The 15,258-nt window shown below is 38.4% G+C and overlaps 1 protein-coding gene across 1 annotated transcript in view; it reads right to left on the bottom strand.

Annotated features, from left to right (window-relative positions):
• Positions 1-3,385: 3,385 nt before the first annotated feature.
• cd276 (CD276 molecule) overlaps positions 3,386-15,258 on the bottom strand; it is a 96,537-nt gene continuing 84,664 nt past the window's right edge. The window contains exon 8 of the mRNA XM_051869665.1: positions 3,386-4,412. The gene's annotated coding sequence lies outside the window, so the exon portion shown is untranslated. The remainder of the gene's footprint in view (positions 4,413-15,258) is intronic.

The raw sequence follows: 15,258 nt of genomic DNA, 5'->3' as shown, positions 1-15,258 counted from the left end.
AAAAATATCTTAATTTGTGTTCTGAAGATGAACAAAGGTCTTGGTGAATATTTTAAGAATTTTCATTTTTTGGTGAGCTTTTCCTTTAAATAATGCCTATTTTTCATGAGTTAACCAGACCTTCAGAAAGCACCAGCTGGCACTGCAGGAGCTAAAATTACTGCGGATGTAACTATTTTTAAATCCAAATTTTAAATCCAAATCTCCTCAAAGCACTGTACAGTTCCTAATGCCATTCAAAAGTATATATTTTCCATGGCAGATCTGGAAAATAAAGGTTCTTTCACATGTTGACTTCGAATCTGTGTTCTGCTCCAAAATGTTCAAAATGTTTCCTCACCCTCATGTCATTGTAAACTCATATGCTGTTATATTTTCTGATGGATATGATAAAATACAGTGTCCTGTGAGAAAACATATGGAGGTTCACAGTGTCTCCTCTCCCGTATAACCTTCCATCAGACCGTCGTCGTTGTTGTTATTGTTATTTTCTTTTTCTTCTCCATTGTAAACAGCTGTAATCACAGTCTAAAAAGACCAGAGGAAATGAAATAGCCTCTGGTTGCCATCTTGTCTGCCGTGCCGTGGACCGGAACGCTTTAATTAGGGCCGGACTGCTCAAGCGCTGCTGAAAATAAAGCAAAAGTAAAACGTCATCTTCCTCTTTTCGGTTTGTGTTTATGCATTTGGCCGTTGCATGAATATGAATTTGAACTGATATGTTCAGTGAAAAACCTTGCATGCTAACAACACAGTGCCATATTTACTCTTTTTTTTTTTAATCTTAATATTATGTCTATAACTAGTTTGCAAAATGTGAAAATGTGCAAACAGCATTACATAAATTGCACTGTTCCTTTAGTCAATCTGGTACGACAGCATGCACAAATAAACAGCAGATCCCCCCGTAAATATTCCTGATTTCAAGAGCACCAGCTACAGAAGGCCATTAATGAATCTTAAATATTTTCATATTCTCTTTGGGATTATAAAATCAAAGCAAAAGCTACATTAATTAGTATGAAAAACAGATTTTTTTCACGAACACAAACTGCCAAAAGCAATGCACACAAGCCTCTAGTGTTTGCCACAGGGTTTCTCATTCTTGCACTGATTGGATGGATTCATTTGCTCTGTTTTTGCTGTAGTTCGCACACCTCTCATTTCATTTATTAATATACATTTATTAATAATGTAAGCATGCCAGCTGTATTTCCAAAGTGTGAGATTTAGTACAGAAAAATCAATTCAATTCATCAAACTCAGTTAATGGTGCAAAGATGTTAAAATATTTATGAGGCAGTAAGTAAATCTGATTTGTGTGATTTCAAACACAGACACTCGTTACGCTGTGTGTGTTTTCACACTGATACACAACTGTGGTGAACTATTTTGGTGATTTGCATGCGTGACTAAAATTTGATGCACCAACATAAATATTAAATGCACGAACCACCCAAAAAAAATTATATGCATTGAAGTTAAAGCAATATATTTTTTTCATCCTTGTAATATTAAGACATTTATAATAACAAGCTCGAATTGAATACCGAGCTGACTGGACTACAGACGTCTTTGAAATGGCAGTACATTGCCAAAGGCTGTAGTAAACAGAGAGATGTTTGGAACTGTTATGGTTCATAGAAGTGGCAATTCAGCATTAGCATCACTGCATATGATGATCCTCAAGAGTACTGGATCTCCATAAGCATTAGTCTCTGAAAGACTCTCAGTCGTCTGTCTAAACTCTTTACCTTAAGAGGGGTGAGACAGCCAGAAGTTCATCATCTATTTTTAAACATAGTGCATCAAATAAAGCATGTTCTAGTTCAGCCTTACTCTGCTCAGCGTGTTTTATTGATCGTTTTTTTTTTTTTTTTTAGAACATTTAAAAAGCAGAGTTTTACCTTCAAGGTTAGTAAAAGAGTAAGAAGCGTTTTTGGTACTTAAGCTTGAAATGTTCCAATTGAGGGGGGAAATATATATACACAGATCAGGCATAACATTATGACCACCTTCCTAATATTGTGTTGGTCCCCCTTTTGCTGACCCATGGACTCCTCTAGACCCCTGAAGGTGTGCTGTGGTATCTGCACTAAGATGTTAGCAGCAGATCCTTTAAGTCCTGTAAGTTATGAGGTGGAGCCTCCATGGATCGGACTTGTTTGTTCAGCACATCCCACAGATTCTCGATTGGATTGAGATCTGGGGAATTTGGAGGCCAAGTCAACACCTCAAACTCGTTGTTGTGCTCCTCAAACCATTCCTGAACCATTTTTGCTTTGTGGCAGGTGCATTATCCTGCTGATCACCCTGTTGCCGGATGAAAATGAGAAAGGTCTTGGTTTTTGACATCAGGCCCTCTTGTTTCCAAACTGATTCTTCAAAATGCAAATGGAAATAAAAGTCAAGGCTGAAGCATCTCTGGACATAAACATAGACAGCTTTGATGACTTTGACATTCATAACAAAACTGAGTTTTCCAGCTCTTTTAAATATAGTGGAATATTACAGCAACTTATAAGGACGGCCTTTATTTTGTCCTTTACCAACAGACAATATAAGTATCTGTGATGTTCCTCGCAGCCAGGCTTACCGCATACAGTGATGTTCAACAAAACTATCTGAAGACTGGCTTTTCTTTCTCTTTAATCCAATGACATTTGCCCCGGCTGGGAGGTAAAGAAATTACAGAAGACACATGGAAGTCTTCCTCGGGGTTATTTGCCCTGATATATCTATATCACTTCTGACGGGCTTCCAAATCACAGAAATAGCCTATAAATAGGGTCAGACAGAACACACAAAGTACAATCTCATTAAACCTGCAAACAGAAAGAAAATTGATGAATTTTAAAAAATAAAATAAAAATCTATTTATCTATCTCAGATTTTTTTTTGAAAGAAATCAATACTTTTATTCAGAAAGGATGCAATAAATTGATCAAAAGTGACACTAAAGTCATTTATAATGCTAAAAAAAGATTCTACTTTAAATAAATGCTGTTCTTTTGAACTTTCTATTCATCCTGAAAAATAGTATGCATCCCGGTTTCCACAAAAATCTGAAGCAGCACAACTGTTTTTAACATTGATAATAATCATAAATGTTTCTTGATCATCAAATCATCATACCAGAATGATTTCTGAAGGATCATGTGACACTGAAGACTGGAGTAATGATGCTGAAAATTCAGCTTTGATCACAGGAATAAATTACACTTTACTATATATTCACATAGAAAACAGTTATTTTAAATGGTAATAACATTACACAATTTTTACTGTATTTTTGAGCAAATAAATGCAGCCTTGGTGAGCAGAAGAGACTCTTTCAAAAACATGAAAAAAATGCACTTTTGAATAAGCAGGTAGTCATGGAAACTTCTAAGAGTGAGAACCATTTTAATTTACATACGTAATAAAAGACAGGCACAACATGTTTGCAATAAAGCCTCCAATTATTTTTTGGCACATTTCAAATTCAAATATATCCAATATTCAATGTACCTATATTCAATGTACCTATATATATATATATATATATATATATATAAAAAAAAAAAAAACAGAGTTTCAAAATACAATCTGCAATTCATTCCAGCTGTGGTGTTACAGACATGAACACTAGCGATCTCAGCGCAGGACGCGGGGCGTGTCTCATATGCAGCATTCATAGTTTTCAGGAGCTTAGCTGGTGTTCCATCTAAATTGCTCCCTGAAGTTATTGGATTTTTGCGGAGCAGGCAGACGCTGACAGCTACAAGTTACTTCACGGGCAGGCATTAATTAGGCCGGTCGTAAGGAGCTAGTGAGAGAGGGAAGGAGAGAAATCCAGCGCCTTCCTCGTCTGAGATGCTGACGGTTCGCCGGCTGCTTTTTTAAGCTACTCACTTTCTATTAGGTCAGAGATGTTGCATGGAGCTTCTGTCCTAATGCAGAGCTGGTGTCAGTGCTGGAGCCGAGAGCTTGTCAGAACCAATGCTTTTCAAACAGATTTCCCCTTTAACACGTTCTGCATACAATTACAATCTCATGCCATACATCTCAGACGCTCGAGGATGAGCAAAGGTGGGAGAGATAAATGAGGACAGGCTCTTGATGTTATTTAGGAACGAGTGGGGAATATGAAAGGGAGGTTTTCTGTCTGGGTTCTTCTCATACCTTTATAGTTCAGTCCAATTCGGCGTATGAATCGACGCATGGGTGGGTTTTCATGATCAATCAGTCAGTCGTTGCTCTGTTTCACCCCACATGCGGCTTCCCTCATGCACACAGGAATCAAATTGAGTGAAATGTCAAAATGTAAAGTTTTACTATCCATGCGTGAAACACACAAGTTTAAATCCCTTATGAAACGCTGCTGGATCGGAGGAATGGTTCGTGCTCGTGTCGCTCGCTGACTGCTGGATCTGAAACACAAAGAAAGACAGACTTTAGAAGAGGACAATGGACGCTGCTTTAGCACTTAAAGGAAACTGTATAGTTAAAAATGAAAATTATGCCTTCATTTACTTGCCCTCATCTTCGAAACACAAAGAGATTGTTAACATCACGTTTCCAAACTTCCATTCACCATATTTGTTCCATGCATGTGCTCTGATCATGTTTACATGTGAATACAAGCCTAAACGAAAATCTGTCTCTTGGTGAGTAAATGAAACATTTTTGGGATTTTATTCAGAAACACAGTAGAGGAAAGAAAGAAAAAAAGAATCACTGATACACTGAGTATATAAATATAACATACATATATACAGTATAATCTCTTACTGTTACCCACAGTTATTATTATAGTAAACCAAATTAAAAATTAAACCGGAAAAAATAGTAATAAATGTTAACGGAAATAAAATATTTTAAAATAATCTTATTTTATTTCAGTTAGTTGCCAATTCAATATTTCTCATTTTCGTTTAGCTTATGACAAAACAAAAGCACAATGTTAAAATGTTAACTAAAATTAAAATAAAAACAGAAAAATACATTATATATATATATATATATATATATATATATGTTATCCAGAACAGTGTACAGTATTTATGTAAGCAGAGGCCATATTTAAAGATAGACTGCTGAAGATTTGTTGTTTAATTTTTAATTGAAAATAAACAAAACATGAAAATCTGGGTTTCCTTGGTCTGATTTATGCCAGTAATTATGTCCAGAGCTGCAATTTCACATTTCAAGCACAGGTGGTAGTAGAGAGTCCATAGTGCATTTTGAGTGAATTAAAATGAAGCAGAGAGTGAAAGATGAACAGTCTGGAGGTGCATTCCGACTGACTGTCCAATTTTAGTCAAATTTTTTAACGCCCTTCCCTCTCTAACCTCCCTCCGTCTCGTTCATTCGGATGTACGTCATTGCTTATGTTGCACGAGTGTCAAGGGGTCGAGGGTCCGTCCAAATACACTTCCTCATCCACTTGACTAAGTTGAACGCACTTCAAAATGGCGGCGGGGATTCCCTCGAGGGGAAGTGCTCAGGAAAGTTTGAGAGTGTGTGTCTAAAAGTGAAGCCAGGGTCCCTGCGCAGTGTTCACTGTGTTCATAAACACTTGTTTGGAACATCATCAAAGAAAGGCAACGATGTTGTAGCGCAGATGACGATATAACCAGGGCCAAAAAACTAACTAAATGCCACACCTGCCAGTGACCGCTGACTTAAGAAAATTTACCAGCCATAAATATTTTTGAAACAGATTAATCCTTATTAAAGTTACAAAAGTTATTAAATCAAGAGCAATGGGTGATTGGTCTTTGTCTTTTGTTGTTTGATTAACATTAATAACACAGAGATCAGCAGGTTTATTAGGCTGCTGTCACTTTAAGAGCTAATGCACGGATCCAATATACTGATACACATGCATTTTATTTCTCTACTGTTTACGTTCAGTTAACACATAACTGACTATATTTACAAGGATACTTGCCATTTTGACATAATTTTGTTTGGATATGTCTGTTCAGGCGCAAGAAGATGTGAACCTGGAAAAAAATCCTGGAAACCTTAAGAATGCTCTTGTGAAGCATCATGAATTCCAGAACGTCTCGTCATTCCCGCCCGTCACAATGAGACACCTTTAAAAGACCGTTGCACAGGCAAGGCTTAGATGGCTTTCATTAGGCACCAATGTTCCAATCTTATCCAATCACCAATCCCTAAACCATTACAGCAGGTACGTCCAAACTTTTAATGCACTCAGCTGCACTTCATTCCCTGCGGAGCGCTAATGCTGCTAGAGGAATAGCTTTAAATGCATCATTAAACCTGCCAGAGAATTAACTTGGACAGAACTTAATTATGTCACACACAAGCCCCTGCAACTTTAAGATTTGAGGAAAACCAATATTGCAGGCTGGAGAACGAAGTTGGTTCGTTTAGATACATAATTAGAGTCAATCAGCCATGTACCTGCGGTGTGTGTTGAGACTGAACAAACAGAAACAGAAGAAAGATTTTCCATACAAAATGGATCCCTGAGCAAAAGCTGCATGTGATGTTCAGAGTTATGCTGATACAGTACAATATACCTTTGTCTACTTCTGCAAATGTGCTTTATTTTGGTGCTTCTACTCATTCAAGCAAATCACATGTTTAGGGTTATAAAAATGCATTGATTTAAGAATAAAAAATGAATGGGTAACACTTTATCATAAGGTTTCATGTGTTAACATTAGTTAATTCCCATGTCGTGAGTCAGAAATACATGTTTTGATGAACTGCGGAGCAGCGTAACATGACCTGCTCAGATCTTTTCATTACAAAGCAGTCTGTTAAAATAAAACGGGATGCTTTTCGGAAGTTATTTGCTTCCCTGAAACCCTCCTCTTTAACTGTCAAGCCCATACTGCTCATTTTGAGTTTGATTCGACTTGATCTGATGGCGGACAAAGGGAAAATATTGGGTGAAGCTCATGCACGAGGCAGTAACTCTTTTTATGTCCCGTCATCCGTGCTCAAGTCAGCCGAAACGCCTTGAGAGATTCCCGACTTTGTCTCTTCTGGATCCTCTGTACCATCAGAGGTTTGGAGGTGACGTGAAGATTCGCTGTCGTTTCTACAGCATAAGGAGGTTTCTGTGCATTACCCGGATCTCAACACAGACTCAGTGTTGAACAGAAGATCATGGCGGTAGCAACGGCAAGGCCATGGGTTCAATTCTGCATGGACTAATAAAATGTATACCTCAAATGCAATGTAAGCCGTTTTGGATTTAATATAATGTAACGCTATAGTGATGCAAAAATGACCTAAGATAATATACTTACATTTATATTAGAGCAATATGTATTAGATTAAAGGTAGGGTGGGCAATTTCAAGGCAAGCAATAGCAAGATAGCTTTGAAAGTCTACAAAGCCACGCCTCCTCCAAAACACAGCCAGAGCAGAGTCTGCAAAGCATCATGAGAGAAGCATTACATTTCCTCATGTCTCAAAACATTTATATATGTGACCCTGGACCACAGAACCAGTCATATAAGGGTCATTTTTTTTTAATTGAGATTTAAAGCTGAATAAATAAGCTTTCCATTGATGCATGGTGTGTTGGATGGTGACAGGACAATATTTGGCTGAGATACAACTATTTGAAAATCTGAGGGTGCAAATAAATCAAAATATTGAGAAAATCACCTTTAAAGTTGTCCAAATGAAGTCCTTAGCAATGCATAAACACTCACAAAAATATATTTTTAATATATTTATGGTAGGAAATGTACAAAATATCTTTATGGAACATGATCTTTACTTAATATCTTAAGGTTTACTTAATGATTTTTGGCATAAAAGAAAAATCAATAATTTTGACCCATACAATGTATTGTTGGCTATTGCTACAAATATACCCGTGTGACTGGTTTTGTGGTCCAGGGTCACACATATGTATATATAAGCCTCTTGCAACTGACTCATTCATTCGTAAAATCTGTCGCCATCTAATGGTGTATTAATGTGACTTTCACTCAATCCATATTACGCACTAATGGACCCTTTCTCAATACCAAATACAACATATTATTTATATAAAATAATATTTATTGAACAACAATATTTAAATTAACAACAATAGCTATTATAAAAAACAATAGGAAATAAAACACAATTGTACAATTCAATCAAACGTACAAAAGCAGTGCTCAACAGGATGTAAGTTAAATATAGCCTTAATATTAAATTATTAAATTTAACATAGCCAAATTCGATTTGCTCATGAACAATAGATTAATAAGACCAAATATTGTTCATTTTATGTACTCAAAATGAATTATATCTCATGTTTAACCACACAGCAGCAAATCCCCGAAGCACTGGCCGAGATGAAGCTGTTCTCGGCGGGTACTCGAGCACTGAACAGCCGCTGACGGCCTGGAGCTCACATCTCCGAAAACATCCAAACAAATTGTGAACTGGGTGCTATGATTTAATATGATATGAATATTTCAGGTCTAAACAGCTACATTCTCGCCTAAAAACTCTTAAAACTACAGTTTGTGGTACAACAAGTGTAGTATTTGTAAAAATTACGGCAGATTTGATCGGCCGCCATGACAGTCGCTTCAAGCGAAGTGATACAAACAGTGAAAAGGTAGGAGTGCCGTTATCACTAGAATATCACACGGCTCTCAGCCAATCAGATTGGAGAACCAGAAAGAACTGTTTTGTGTGTGTGTGTGTGTGTGTGTGTGTGTATATATATATATACTTATAAATAAAACTGCATTTTTTTTCAGTACACTGCATTAAATCACAGAAAGCGCTTGTGACAAACAAACCTCTCTTGCCAGCACAGGCTGCAAATTCACAAGTCTGACAAAGAGAATTTGTGAACGAATGAAATTTAAGCAAGACTGATTGCTGCAAGGACACACCAAACCCATCCGCCTGCGCGAGAGGGACGCTCAAACGCATCCACAGCACTGAGAGAGGAGCGGAAAAACTCACTCCAGCTTCCATCTCGTGTCTCCAAGGCCTACAGAGCCCTCCTGTAATCGATCATACAAATGAACGCAACACAATATTTTCACACCTGTGCAATTTCCCAGAACCCACACGCGTCTCCATTCGGAAATGAACGAGGCAGATTGCAAAATGTCTAAACAGAAGCAACTTGATTTAGCACTGCGATAATATGGCAAGACAAAAGAGACAAATAATGAAAAGAATTGATCAGGAGGCATATTCACATTGTGGGACAAACAATAAACCTCAGAAAGTTCCTCTGAGGAGGAGTTTCCTTCATCCTGACTGTAATTTTTTCATTAAAAGAACCGCAGTATTAAATAAACATCCGTATGCAATGCAAACCCAGCGATAAGAGCGAGAAGACACCTCGGTTTTGCTCTGGATTCATGCTGACAGACAGTTTCATTTGTGGCGCCGGACGCTCATTTCCTCAGCCTATAGGAGAGTGTTGAGTGCAGAGAAACACTGGTGTGACGCTCTCATTGTGATGTAGCTCTGTAAATCCAAAGCAGCATTCATTCTCTCCTTCATTTGCATTGAAATGGGAATGCCATATTTCATTCCTGTCCCTGGTAAACTTACATTTATTTATATATTTACAGTGTAGTGAACACGTTCCCTCTGTTCTACTCACTCCAGTGTAAATGATAGCTGTGATGATGAAAATGCTATTCATGGGACGGGGAGAACCATCCGACCGACACACACACACACACACACACACACACACACACACTCCGTACTTTGAATATTAGCCAATCGTCACGGTGTGTGTTGAGGGGTTTGTAGATGTTTTTGCACAATTAACTTGCTGAAGCATCACTTTACGACACATATTTCATCTAGAGCAGCAAAATTGGATTGGGGTTTTGAAATCAGCAGGAAACCGTGTTACTCATTTGAGTCCGAATGTCGAGAGTAAAGTGATTGTGATCTGAAAGCATGTCCTACTAGAATATGAAACACGTAATCCATTCAAAAAGGATCATCTTCAGGTGTATTCTCCTATCAATCTAGTTTCTGCGGTGATGGTTGATGGTACAATGATTTTATGGCTGTATTGTTGTTCATAGTGATCGATCGACTGCTGGATGACGTAAAGTTATCGATCGGCTGCTCAACTGTAGCTTTTGCAAATCTGATCATGAATGAAAAGTAAAACAGGCACAAGTGAAAACAGGAATACACTGGAGAGCCACTTTATAGTAGAAACTGAAGCTTGATTATGATTTCGCTTTTTTAACTTTAGTTAGTGTGTAATGTTGCTGTTTGAGCATAAACAACATCTGCAAAGTTGACACTCAAAGTTGAATGCAAAGGGAGATATTTTCTTTTACAGAAATCACTGTTTAAGGACTACAACAAACGGCTGGTAGGGACTACAACGAGCTTCTTCCTGGGTTAGTGACATCACTAACCCTAAAATTTACATAAACCCCACCCCCGAGAACACGCAACAAAGGGGGCGAGGCCATGTTGGGCTGCTTTAGAGAAGAGGAAGAGTTGTTGTAGTAGAGTGTTGTTGACATGCCGTCATTTTACGCCGGACTGCTTCACAAACGAGGGTCAATTCAACACTGGATTTGCACAAAAGATTAACATGACGGCACATGCTAGTCGATGAGTTGAATCAACTCCACAGCAACTACATAAATTTATCCACTAACCATTCAGAAATGTCCAGTTTCATTCTAAAAGTTGTAACTTCTTCCTGAGTCTCTCCATCAGTGTCGACTCCGGTTTGAACAATGTAAGGCTGAACACTGTTACTGACAATCCTCATTTTGGCTGCGTGAGATTCTCCAGCTTTGTTGTTGGTGAGCGACCGAAGCTCGAGCTGTTAAAGCTCCGCCCTCTTCTGGAAAGGGGGCCGGGAGCAGCAGCTCATTTGCATTTAAAGGGACACACACAACAACGGCGTGTTTTTGCTCACACCCAAATAGGGGCAAATTTGACAAGCTATAATAAATGATCTGTGGGGTATTTTGAGCTGAAACTTCACAGACACATTCTGGAGACACCAGAGACTTATATTACATCTTGAAAAAGGGGCATTATAGGTCCCCTTTAAAAAAGACATGTTTAATACTGTAAAGCTGCTGCTTTAAAGCAATCTATTGTATAAACTGCTGTATAAATAAATGTGACGTGACTGGAGTGCCGAATCACAGAGCTGGTGCAAATATATCCACATCGCTCTGATCAGATGCTTTCTGAACTGCTGTTTTCTGTCATTTCTGTTGTGTTTATTTTGTTATTGAGAGGAAAGCGTGCAGCACATATTTACATATTCATTACATATTCAAACGTCGCTCTCAGCAGCGTGTATGGCGTCCGGATATTCGTAAACAGCATTTCACTGCTCATGTATTTAAAACCTCTTTTTTAACCCCTAAGCGAAGAACAAAAAGAACTTCTCCATGAGTATATCGAGGCCTTATGAGTTCAAGAGAAAAAATTACCTATATTTGTGAACTACTCGTTTTTTTTGAGTCGTCTTTAACCACCAATTCTGCTACATTTTTCTAAACTCCAGTTATGTCCAATTTCTCAAAGAATAACAACTTAAATTTTGGTCTTTGTTTTTTGACCACTTTTATGGTGCTTTAACATCCTTTTGAAAGCTTAAAGGGTTCATTCCAGGGTTATTATCATTCATTAAAACTAAACACTAAAACTAAAAACTATATAGACACTTTGTCTAAAACTTTAACTAAAATTGTAAAATGAAAATAGAAAATAGAACAATTTGATTCAACGGAGGTGAAATGGTTTTGAGATGATATTAGGGTGAGTAAACGATAACAGAACTTTCTTTTTTGGGAGAACATCTTTTTTTGCCCTGTGTAAACTAATGTAATCAACATTGTTCTCAACTAAAATGACGACAGAAGGAAATTAGACATGTAAACACGGCTCAACCAAGATGGCTCCCGGGCTACGGCAAACTCGCATTTGACTGTGCGATCAAAACAATGCATCACTCAAGGATGAAAAGAGCGGACCGAAAAATATCAGCCGTGTCATCATCATTCCCTCTGTTTTCTATGATTTTGTATGATTTCCCTCCCCTGACTCTCCTTCCAGGCCCCGTGGTGTTAATTATACTAGGTCTCTCTCCCTTCGAGCAAGTCGTGCGGTGGAAGTGCATTAATCTTGATTCGCTACTTCAGTACAAAGCCTTGTTTGAAGAGTCTCCTTTGGTAAAGCCCCAAAGGCAGGGTGATTCAGATGAGAAAGAGGGAGAGAGGAAGGAGGAGGAGACGGGAGCGAGTCGCAGCTCTGCTTTCTCACTGAACCGGAGCGTCTCGCAAAGCATGCAAATGAAAGTCGCGTCCTCCACGTCTGCAGACGCATGCGCTCCCCGATGAATTTTACAGGACAAAGACGCCGTCCGACCGCAGTAGCCATTAGCACTTAGCTGTGTTTATGTCAGATTTGGCTGACTGGGGTCTCTCAGGACGCTTAAAGGTCAGCGCGTGCTGTTTGTCTCGCGTGGCAAAGTCTCTGAAATGAATTTCAATTAGATTTATTTTTGTGCTTTGACAGCACAAAAATTCTTATCATATCGTGCAAAGTTTTCCTGCGTCCTTCACCCATCATCACCCCATTTTTATTATTCAAAGTCTTGATGTTGTTTTTGGGCTCTACTAGAACAGGTTTTCCTGCTTGAATGTTGATTATTTTCCTCATATTCTCCATTGTTCAGCTCCTCTCTTCCTAGTCTGTCAGTAACGCTCTGTTTAGTTCCTGTCTCTATGAAGCCCCTCCTTCTGAAAAGCACAATGTGCTCCGATTGGTCGGCTGGAGCGGTGTGTTGTGATTGGTGTTTGGGAAATGTCCCGCCCCTTACCATAACCGCCAGTTTCAACACACTACTAACTAACTCAACCATACTTTATTCTGAGCATGAATTATTTAAATGAGGAATATTGTGAAGAAAACTCAAGACTACAATGGAGGCAACTTTGTGCTTTGGAACTTTTGCTTTTCGGTCCTCCATGATGGGTTCTGTCACATGTGACCACGTTGACCAATAGGAGCACAGAAGCTCTTCCGTATACAGCTTTCAAACATGGTGAAAAGAAAGAGAGATGTAGTCTGAACCCGGCATTAGTTTCGTATAATGGCCTCTCGGGGTCTCTGCTGGATAAGACACCAATCAGACTCTACTGCAGCTTATTTAGCCATTAGAAAGCAACACACATTCCCAGCAGAATGACATCTGCTTTTTATACTCGTTTATTTGAAGAGCACACTTCAGAGATTCATCAAAGAGTGTGTGATTCACTTGAGTCATAGATTCTTTGAGGCACATCAAGTCACACAGAAACCCACATGGCTTCATGTGTGCATCTACAGAGCAATTTACCTCTTTATCTGAAATGTGCACAGCAGTCCGTATTGAATGTGATGCAGTTAAAAGAAAGAGCAATGGCAAGAACAAAAACAAGCATACAGTGTAGTCCGATTCCCAAATCAAATGACTCAAATGCCAATAGTTCAATCATTCAAAATGGAAATTATAGCTCAAAAACACCCTAAAATAATCTGAAATCATATTCATTTGAGAGACCCAGGTGTATTTGTACACGCTCTCTGACTTTAACTTTTGTTAAACTGATTACACGAGTAAACACAGGTATATTTAGCGCTACTAAATGATTCACACCCAAGCAAATGAATTACACAGGAAAACAGTTTAATAAATCATATAACAACTAAAACATTCAGGCCAACTTCCAGCAGGGACTGATGAGAGCGTATGTGTGCGCTCATGTGAATGAAGCAATAGTTTAACAGACAAGCAGAAGAAGCCGGCGGCTCCCATCGGACCTGACGTGAGATGTAGGTTGCGTGTTTGTGTGTGTGTGTGTGTTCTAGGAGAGGGTTTAACAGACAGAGAGAATCTGTAGGGACACTGTGTGCGAAGATATTTAGTGTTGCTGACAGAAAGAGCCTGAGGCTCAGAGCTGTTGACCATTTCACGGCACTGACAGAATGATGGGGAAAAACAAGCCATTCAGCCTCCCTGACATGCAAAAGAGCATTCGAGTCAATCTCACTTCACCACAAAATATAGAAAGAAAATTAAGAATACTTTTTCTTTAAAGACTTCTAAGATTTTTTTTTTTTAAGTCTTAAAGGGTTAGTTCACCCAAAAATGAAAGTTATCCCATGATTTACTCACCCTCAAGCCATCCTAGGTGTATATGACTATCTTCGTTCAGACGAACACAATCAGAGTTATATTAAAAAATATTCTGGCTCTTCCAAGCTTTATAATGGGAGTGAATGATACCATTTTTTTTGAAGCCCAAAAAAGCGAATCCATCCATCATAAAAGAAATCCATACGACTCCAGGGGGTTAATAAAGACCTTCTGAAGTGAAGTCATGCGTTTTTGTGAGAAAAATATCCATAACTTTATAAACAATAATTATTGGCTTCTGGTAACAGCCTTATGCGAGTTTAGTTCCAGTCGAAGAGTGACCTCTGACCCGACGCATGACGTAATAACGAACGCGGAAGCACCGAGGATAGAGCGAAACAAAACACCGGTCACGAATTGGAAGTGCAAAACGAGAAATTTTAAAGAGAAATGTGGGAGGAGCTTGAGTTTGTAGCCCAGCCCTATTTGTTTGAATTATAATCATGGATCATTTTCTTATAAAAACACATTGCTTTGTTTCAGAAGGTCTTTATTAACCCACTGGAGTCATATAAATTACTTTTATGATGGATGGGTGCACTTTTTTGAGCTTCAAAATCTCGGTTACTGTTCAATCCCATTATAAAGCTTGGAACAGCCAGGATATTTTTTAATAAATCTCAGATTGTATTTGACTGAAAGAAGATAGTCATATACACCTAGGATGGCTTGAGGGTGAGTAAATCATGGGATAACTTTCATTTTTGGGTGAACTAACTTAGTTTCATTTTGAAGCTACTGAACACTGTTATTGCACAGCTTTTTGTGACAACATGCCCCAGTAGCACTGCACAGGGGAATCTGCCATTGCACAGTCTATCATTGTCTGCTAATTTTAATCAGTAAAACAATAATGTTTTGGTTCAAATCTAGCCTTATTCTGTAGTTGATCCTTGCTTGAATGTATGTAAGTGCAGCTTCATTGTGTTCATCCAACAGCTATAGGGAAAATATGATAATGTAATTTTCATTCGGATGATAGAATTAACTCTTTCCACGCCAGCGTTTTTTCTTTTTTTAAAAAGCTGCCAGCCAGCGGCAGAACTTTTATTTCACAAAACTTTCATGGCCTCTGGAA

The sequence above is a fragment of the Ctenopharyngodon idella genome, chromosome 18 (genome assembly GCF_019924925.1).
Source record: "Ctenopharyngodon idella isolate HZGC_01 chromosome 18, HZGC01, whole genome shotgun sequence".
In the NCBI taxonomy this organism is placed as follows: Eukaryota; Metazoa; Chordata; class Actinopteri; order Cypriniformes; family Xenocyprididae; genus Ctenopharyngodon; species Ctenopharyngodon idella.
Note: the sequence above shows the minus strand (reverse complement) of the source record. Positions and strands in the feature narration are given on the sequence as shown.